This window comes from Myotis davidii, unplaced genomic scaffold, assembly GCF_000327345.1.
Source record: "Myotis davidii unplaced genomic scaffold, ASM32734v1 scaffold95, whole genome shotgun sequence".
NCBI classification, from domain to species: domain Eukaryota; kingdom Metazoa; phylum Chordata; class Mammalia; order Chiroptera; family Vespertilionidae; genus Myotis; species Myotis davidii.
The window spans coordinates 64,577-72,341 of NW_006286950.1; positions in this window are offsets into that span (position 1 = coordinate 64,577).

Sequence of the window (7,765 nt, forward strand, 5' to 3'; positions counted from 1 at the left end):
CCAGGCTGGCAGTCAGACATCCCCCAAAAGCACAGGCCGAGCTGAGGAACCCCTCCCTCCTCGCCCCCACACCCCGTGCACAAATTTTGTTCACCGGGCCTCAAGTCCTATATAATATGCTGATCGGGCCTAAACAGGCAGTTGGCCATCATTGGGGGGTCTCATATTGGAAAGGGTGCAGTCTGGGGGTGAGGGACACCCTACTCCCATGCACGAATTTTGTGCACTGGGCCTCTAGTATATATATAATTTTTCATAAAGAAGGGATTGAAACTTATGAACACTGTACTGGTTTGATGATATTAAATTTTTAAACATGAATTTTCATTTTACAAATTAGCATAAAAGAAAATGAAAAAATAGTGTTATTTCACCACTGATAGGTAGGATTTATAATTGGTTAAAAAATGCTCTGATTTTGTACTTATTTTTGCTCCTCTCATGTTCTGGCTTAATCCTTTTGTATTATTAGCCGTTTAGCTGGTGGGTTCCATAGAATTCTCTTTGCCTGCTTCACTGGTGGGCTCATGAGGTTTGCCTTTTGGTGCTGTGAGTGGTTTTAGCTATATTTGTTTCTCCCTCTCTTTTGTCCAATTGTGATGATTGTTTTTAAATTCCTCAGATGAGTGTGATCATGTAATACTTATCTTTCTCTGGTAGCTTATTTCACTTAGCATAATACTTTTACACCCATGCTGTTGCAAATGATAGGAGTCCCTTCTTTTTATTCTCACATAGATTTCCACTGTGTAAATGTACCATTCCTTACTCCTCTGTTTTATTCAAGCATGATCGGTATGTCCTGTCCCTGCCCTGCTCATATCTAACTAGGTACTGTAACAAAATGGAGCGCCCTTTAGACAGACTTGAGCCTCATGGAGTCTAAGTAGCCAGAAGTTTAAAAAGCTTTCTATAGAGATGTTGAAGTAACAAGATATGTTCAGTGGAAACTGATGTCATAATGCAAGAAGGTAAAATAAATAAGCACAGAATCTGAAAAACAAACAAACAGAAAGAACATTTAATTAATTTTAAAGGCCCATCTAAATGGATTCATGTTTGTGATAGGGGTATGTTTGTTTGCTTCTTTTCTGAAATTTCCATTATCTTACTGCGGTTAGCTACCATTGTTACCAGAGAAATTGGTGAGCCAGATTTTCCTGTTGCACATGGGAGGTGAGTTCTTGGGGCACTGCTGAAATCAACATTTTCAGAAACCCCCTCAGGAGAATGAGATGTGAGAGGCTTTATTTGTGTGGATTTACATTCCTCAGTTTTCAATGTCCCAGGCCCCTTAAAGGAGTCCTGAAAAGGGGGCAGTAAAGCCAGAAGCAAAGCCAGTGTCAAAGTGTCCATTCCATGCTGGAGCTGGGTCCAGCAGAGTGTCAGGCTAGTTAAAGTTCATCAGTCCATTGTGTGGAGTCCACATGGCCCTGGGCAACGTGGGCAAATGCAGGGAAGTGCCCCCTGCAACAGGAGAGCAAGGAACCTGGCATGCAAGAGAGCTAGAGAGCCAAAGAACCCAGGGAGAGCACTTCTTTTGAAACCAGACACAAAACGGGCCTGGAATGCCTGTCACTACTTGAGTCAAACTAAGCAGAGACAAGGTTAAGTCATAAATGAGCATTTATTCCAATAATGCTGGCAATATGGAGAGAACAGCAGGTAATCCTGTAAATTCTGCTGTAACACCTACTAGGCTGCTGATTCTATGGGGGTAGGGAAGAAAGGCTACATGTCAGGGGGGAAGGGGAGCAGGATGCGGGCTTTCAAGTCCATGGTCTGTATGTCTCCTTCTGAAATGTGTTTTGGGGACAAAATAGGCAGATTTGGGGAATTTTATGAATAAGGAGGGTCCATGGGAGAGGAATGCATAGATGGAGACTTGAAGACGCCAAAATATTTCTTACTTGTACAGAGGATAGAGAAGTGCTATAGGCAGATGGAAACATTCCTGGCCTGAGCAATTAAAACAGCCATAAACCAAGGACAGACAGGGGTATCTCTGGCCTGAGCAAGTAAAATGGCCATAAGTTAGACCAACAGTAGTTCTGACCTGAGCAGCTGGGAGAGCTATAAGATAAGACATCTCTGCCAGCACAACTGGGAGAAAACCACAAGGTAAATCAAAAGTGATGCCAACCAGAAAGACAAGAGGGAGAGAAAGGGTGGGGGCATGACATGGGCTTTGAGCTGTAGCAGAATGACCAATGAAGGAAACATGGGGGTTCCAAATTAAGGAAAGGGACCAATAAGAAAAGGTCAGATTCAAACAAAGAACTGCAGCATATATAAATCAGAGACAAAGGGACAAAAGGCAGGACTTTTTGATTTTCCCATTAGAGAGCGAGCGAGCAGGCTTTTCCCATGGGGTTTCCTCTGGGGGCACCCCTGCCCAGATGGAGTTTGTATCTGCTTCCATCCTATTATTATTAAGCGTCCTCTCCCCTATCACTTTGTCCAGGAGTTTAAATATTCAGGTTCAGAGCCCTTGCGGTGGATGAGCCTATTCTGGACACTGAGTTGCTCCCCGGTGTGACTGGCAGGTAAGCATCTTCCCACATCACCCAGACCTTCACTCTTTTATTATGGAAACCTTTTTGTCCATGACTTTAGTCTTCAAACTTCGTGAGGACAAGAACCACAGGAACCCCACTTTTCACTTCAGAGGATCTTGAAGTCTGATAAGGTAAATTAATTTTCCATTGGATTAAAACCCAATGCCACCAGTTCCTGGGATGGGAGAATGGTCAGCATCCCTGAGGCAAACTCCTGGAGTGCCAATCAAGGTGCATCCTGTCCTTTGTTCTCAAAATGTATTTCCTTTTCTGAGCAATGGACCCATCTAGTCCCCAAGGCCTCTCTTTTTACAGCTGTTTTACTTCTTGAAGCACATTCTCCAGTTTCGCAGGGCAGGGTCTATAAGAAAACCTCTTATCCACAGTGAGTCATGTGACTAATCATCAAATAACTGTAATCCTATTTTTTTTAATATATATATATATATATATCACTCTCTATCCACCGAGCCACACTGGCTGGGCAATGTATACACCCTTTGAATGATAATAAAGTCCGTTTTTATTAACATACTAGAGGCCCAGTGCATGAATTATGCATGGGTGCCTAGGCAGGCATCCAAACTTCCTTTGTCCAGTCCCTTCTCCCATCCATCAGCAGGGAACAGACTTGCAGAATGTTAAAGTACAGCTTTCTAGCAAAGCTGTATAAATAAATGGCATGCCTATATTATCTAGTCTGTTCTTTACTCCTTTCCTGTTAAATAATAACCAGGTTATTGCAATGGTTATCACCACGAATGAAGAAGACTCCGTAAAGTTACTTTACTACAGATGCAATTTTTTGCCATGAATTTCTTGAGTTTTGGGTCTTAATTGGGTTATGTAGGAATAATATATGGAAAGTATAGACTTGTTGACTCCAGTACATAGTAGAAGAACTATTACTGTTCACTATACTGTTCAATCTTTCTTTTGTTCTCCCATTTTTTTTTCATCCTTACAATTTTTTTAATCCTTTTGTCAAAGCAAACATTTCCCCAAGCAATGAAGACTTTATTCTATGTTGTTGCACTAGGGCAGAGTAGCCAGAATTGATTCTGAGCTCAACTCCAGAAAAAAAAAAAAAAGAAAAAAAGGTTGGAGAATTTTTAAGAGCTGGGGTGCAGGGATTTTAAGCCATTTGTGTTGGTAATTGTCTTGATCCAAATGAAAAGTAAGCTCCAAAGGCAGTTTTTTAACTTGGAACAAGGCTGTCAAGTAAATTAATCTCCCACACCCCCACCACCCACTCCCCACACAGAGTGGGAGAAGGGATCATTATTAACTCTGAGTGTTACATTTCAAAGGGATGGCTCCCAGGTGCTTTAGAAAGACAATCTTGCATTGTAAAAGGCTTTTAAAAAGATTTACATTTCAAAGGGACAAAGAATTTACAATTATGTTTTCTAAAATGCTCTAAGAAATGGGAGGTCATCCCACTAGGGGCTAGGAAGAAGCATTCTCAGATTTAGTCTGAGGGGAATAGTAAGGTTATCTTTGATAACATTTAACAAGCTGTGACCAATAAAACATGGAAAAGTCAGTGTGTGACTGTCTTTCCTTGTCACTATCATAGCTGAAGCTATCAGTGACATTCAGTGGTATTATCACTTAGTGGTGCCTCATATAGCCTTGGACTTTGAGCAATTATGTAGAAAACAGCCTAACCATTGACCTGAGTTGGACATAGAGAATGAACCAAATATATATATATTTTTTAATCAGTTAATATTTTTGGATTCTTTGAAACTGTGACATGATCTGGCATTGCCTAATGCAGATAGTGGTTTTAGGAGAGGAGTGCACCACAACAACCTGAAAGTATGCGGCACAAGCTTATCAGTTGGGAGTGGAGGTAACAATTAGCAGAGGCTGGAGCCATGTCACTGCTAAGCAATAGCAGAATATTTGATGACACTATGTCTGGAAAATCAAGATTGCATGTCCAATTATTTTGTAGCTCTAGGGGAAGAGGTCAAAAAGAGGATTTTAGTATTTTGGGTTGTTATTGATTGAATTTTATCTAGTGTTACCAGAAAGAGATAAAATAAGGAAATAATTTGATTTTTGAAAAGCAGGGATGAAAGGCCGTAAAAATATTCTGGAAATTTGGGTCTTGATGCTGTGAATAGACTCAAACAGTTGGATATAATTGATAAAGGTTTTGAGGCAGCTTCCTATCCTATCAAAACTCAGCATTTGGACAAAGATAAAAATAGAGTATAGCCTTCACATTTATTTAGAAAATTCTCTGAGGACTCAAGTACCTACTGGCAATGATCAAATTAAGGATAGAGAGGACAGTAAAACCTCAAATTTGAACTAACTGATTTAGAGAAAATCAGGTTATCCCTTTTTCCCCAAAACCCAAATTTCAACTTACCAGATTCAAATTGGAAAGTGGAGTTTAAAATTGAAAAGGAATTTTTGGAACTGGAACCCGGAGTCTTTGTCTGCCGGAATTGAAGAATGAATTCACGGACAAAGGATGGTATAGCAAAGGTGGAGATTTATTGAAGAAAAAGTACAGACTCCCACATGGGGAGAGGGCAAGGGCACAGAAATCATAAATGTGGGATTGAGGCCACATCTCCTGGACCTTCAAGGCCATGTTCATTCTACTGCATCAGCTGTCTCTTTATAAAGGCTGCAGTTCTTGGTGCTGTGATATCCCCTCTGATTGGTTGCTAATCCCTTTGATTGGTCACACTATAGTAACTCCTGGGCTCAAAGGTCAAACCTCACATGGGACATGTGAGGTTCTCCACCCCCTGTCCCCCTTCCTTATTGTTTTCCTATTCCCTTTGGGCTTTCTTCCTCTCCTTCTGGATGAAGGGATTCCTTCTCTTTATTTTGTAAATATAGACCTTTTCTCTTCCCAGCCCCTCGTTCTACGGAAATATACTTGCTGCAACTTTTCAGCTTCTCTATTCTATGGAAATACATCTTTTGCTGCTCTGCAGCCTTCTGCTTCCTCCATGGTCCCCTTAATTTACAAAATTTCTAAAATTTTCTAAACCTGTCCTATTTTACCCCTAAAATTCCTGTTTCAGAATTATATACATAATCAGATATATCAGATATGAAAATTATATCTTAATAAGTAATCTAGGTATGAATATTTGCTAGTGATTGGGGTTTTCTGAGCAGGATGCAAGGGTCATTTCTTTCCCAGGCCCTTGTCCAGATGGATTCAAAGAATGAAGCCAGGGACAAAAGGTGGTAGATGAAAAGGGTGGAAATTTGTTGGAAGCAAATACAGACTCCCACATAGGGAGGGAGTACAAGGTGGTAGTCCCCAAAGCCCCTTTTGCTAAGGTTTATAAATGCTGTAGTTCTTTGTTTCTTGTTACTCCCTTCTGATTGGTCACTTTTTTGCAGAATATCAGCTTCAAACCCCACTGGTGTCCCCTCCTCCTCTCCCAGTTATCTTGTAACATTTCTCTATCTCCTGTGAAAATCTGGTTTCCTCTTTCTGCCATTTATCAGCATTTCTCTACTCCCCGTTATCTTGTAACATTTCTCTATCTCCTTCGAAAATCTGGTTTCCTCTTTCTCCCATTTGTCAACATTTCTCTATCCTCTGTGAAAGTTTCTTTCCTTTTTTCCCCATACCTGTGGCTTTTCCCTATCTTCTGTGAATGGGTCTCTTTCTCTCCCCTTATCCTGTGGCACCTTTTTTTTTTTCTCTGTGAATATATGCCTTCTGGCAGCTCCAAGCTCTCACTATGCCAGGGGTCCTCAAACTATGGCCCTGCGGGCCACATGCAAATACAAATATTGTATTTGTTCCCGTTTTTTTTTTTGTTTTTTTTACTTCAAAATAAGATATGTGCAGTGTGCATAGGAATTTGTTCTTAGTTGTTTTTTATTTAAACTATAGTCCAGCCCTCCAACGGTCTGAGGGACAGTGAACTGGCCCCCTGTTTAAAAAGTTTGAGGACCCCTGCACTATGCATTCCTCCCCCATGGACCCTCTTGATTCCTAAAACTCCCTAAACCTGCCTTTTTTATGCCAAAAACTCTTTTCAGTAGAATATGCAATGGGCCAATATCAAATAGATAAAACTTTTACTCTGCTTTCAGAGAGTTATATTGCTAAAGCAGGTACAAACCTATAATAACAATAATAAAAAAAAATGCTGTTTGTATCTTAGGCTTTTGCACCTGCCCTCAAATCCCTTTCATTGGACAGGAGTGTAAAAAGTTGAACAAGTCCACAATAGGCACAGTATCTCAAGGGAAGCTATGAAGAATAAGGAAAAAGAAGGATTTCCCTGAGTGAAGAGCCAGGGCCACAGTAAACACTGTATCATGAAACTAATCCTATGGAGCAGAATCAAGATCGAATTGAGATGAGTTGGATATAGGAGAGGCAGTTAGGGTAGGGTCCATGGGAAAGGAATGCATACATGAGGGATGGACCCAGCTCCAAATTACCACAATATTTATAAGCTCTGAGGGCAACAGAATGTTACAATAGAAAAGGAAGAAGGAGGTGCACTGAGTAGGCTTTGAAACTTTAAACTGATACTAGGCAGGGAAAAGGGGAAAATTGGCCAATTAGGAAAAAACATGAGGGGACATAAAATAAAGAAGGGTCCAATTAGAAAGTGGCATGAACAAAGCAGCTGCCAGCATTTATAAACCCTTAGACAAAGACTCACTCATGGGGGTTACCCCTTTGGGGATCCCTCCCCACCCGGGAGTTTGTATGTGCTTGCAATAAATTTCTACACTTTTGCATAAAGTCTGTTTGTCTATGAATTTTATTCTTCAAAATTCATAGGACAAGAACCTGGATAAGAGGTACAGCTTGCCATTTGGGGGTATCACAAGCAATGACTATTCACCAACACTTGATTGTACGGCCTGCTCACAATGCCCGTTCAGCGGTGTTTCAGAAATACTGTAGCCTTCTGACTGCTGAGGATTTTTCCTTGCTTCTTTTATGATAGGAGAATTTATTGCGGGTATTATTTTATTGTTAAATATTGAAAGTTTGTGGAGGGAAGGCAATTTTTTCCTCTAGTTCATAGTTTTTCAGACTAAGTGGCACAGCCAGACCTGTTGTTGAAATGATGATAGCATGTAGACATTCAGGAATTTGAGCTAGATATAGTGATGATATGGGGTTTTTAGGTTACTTCTTTTAGTTATGCTTGATTGTATGTTATATGTAAATGAAAAAAATGTACAGAAAC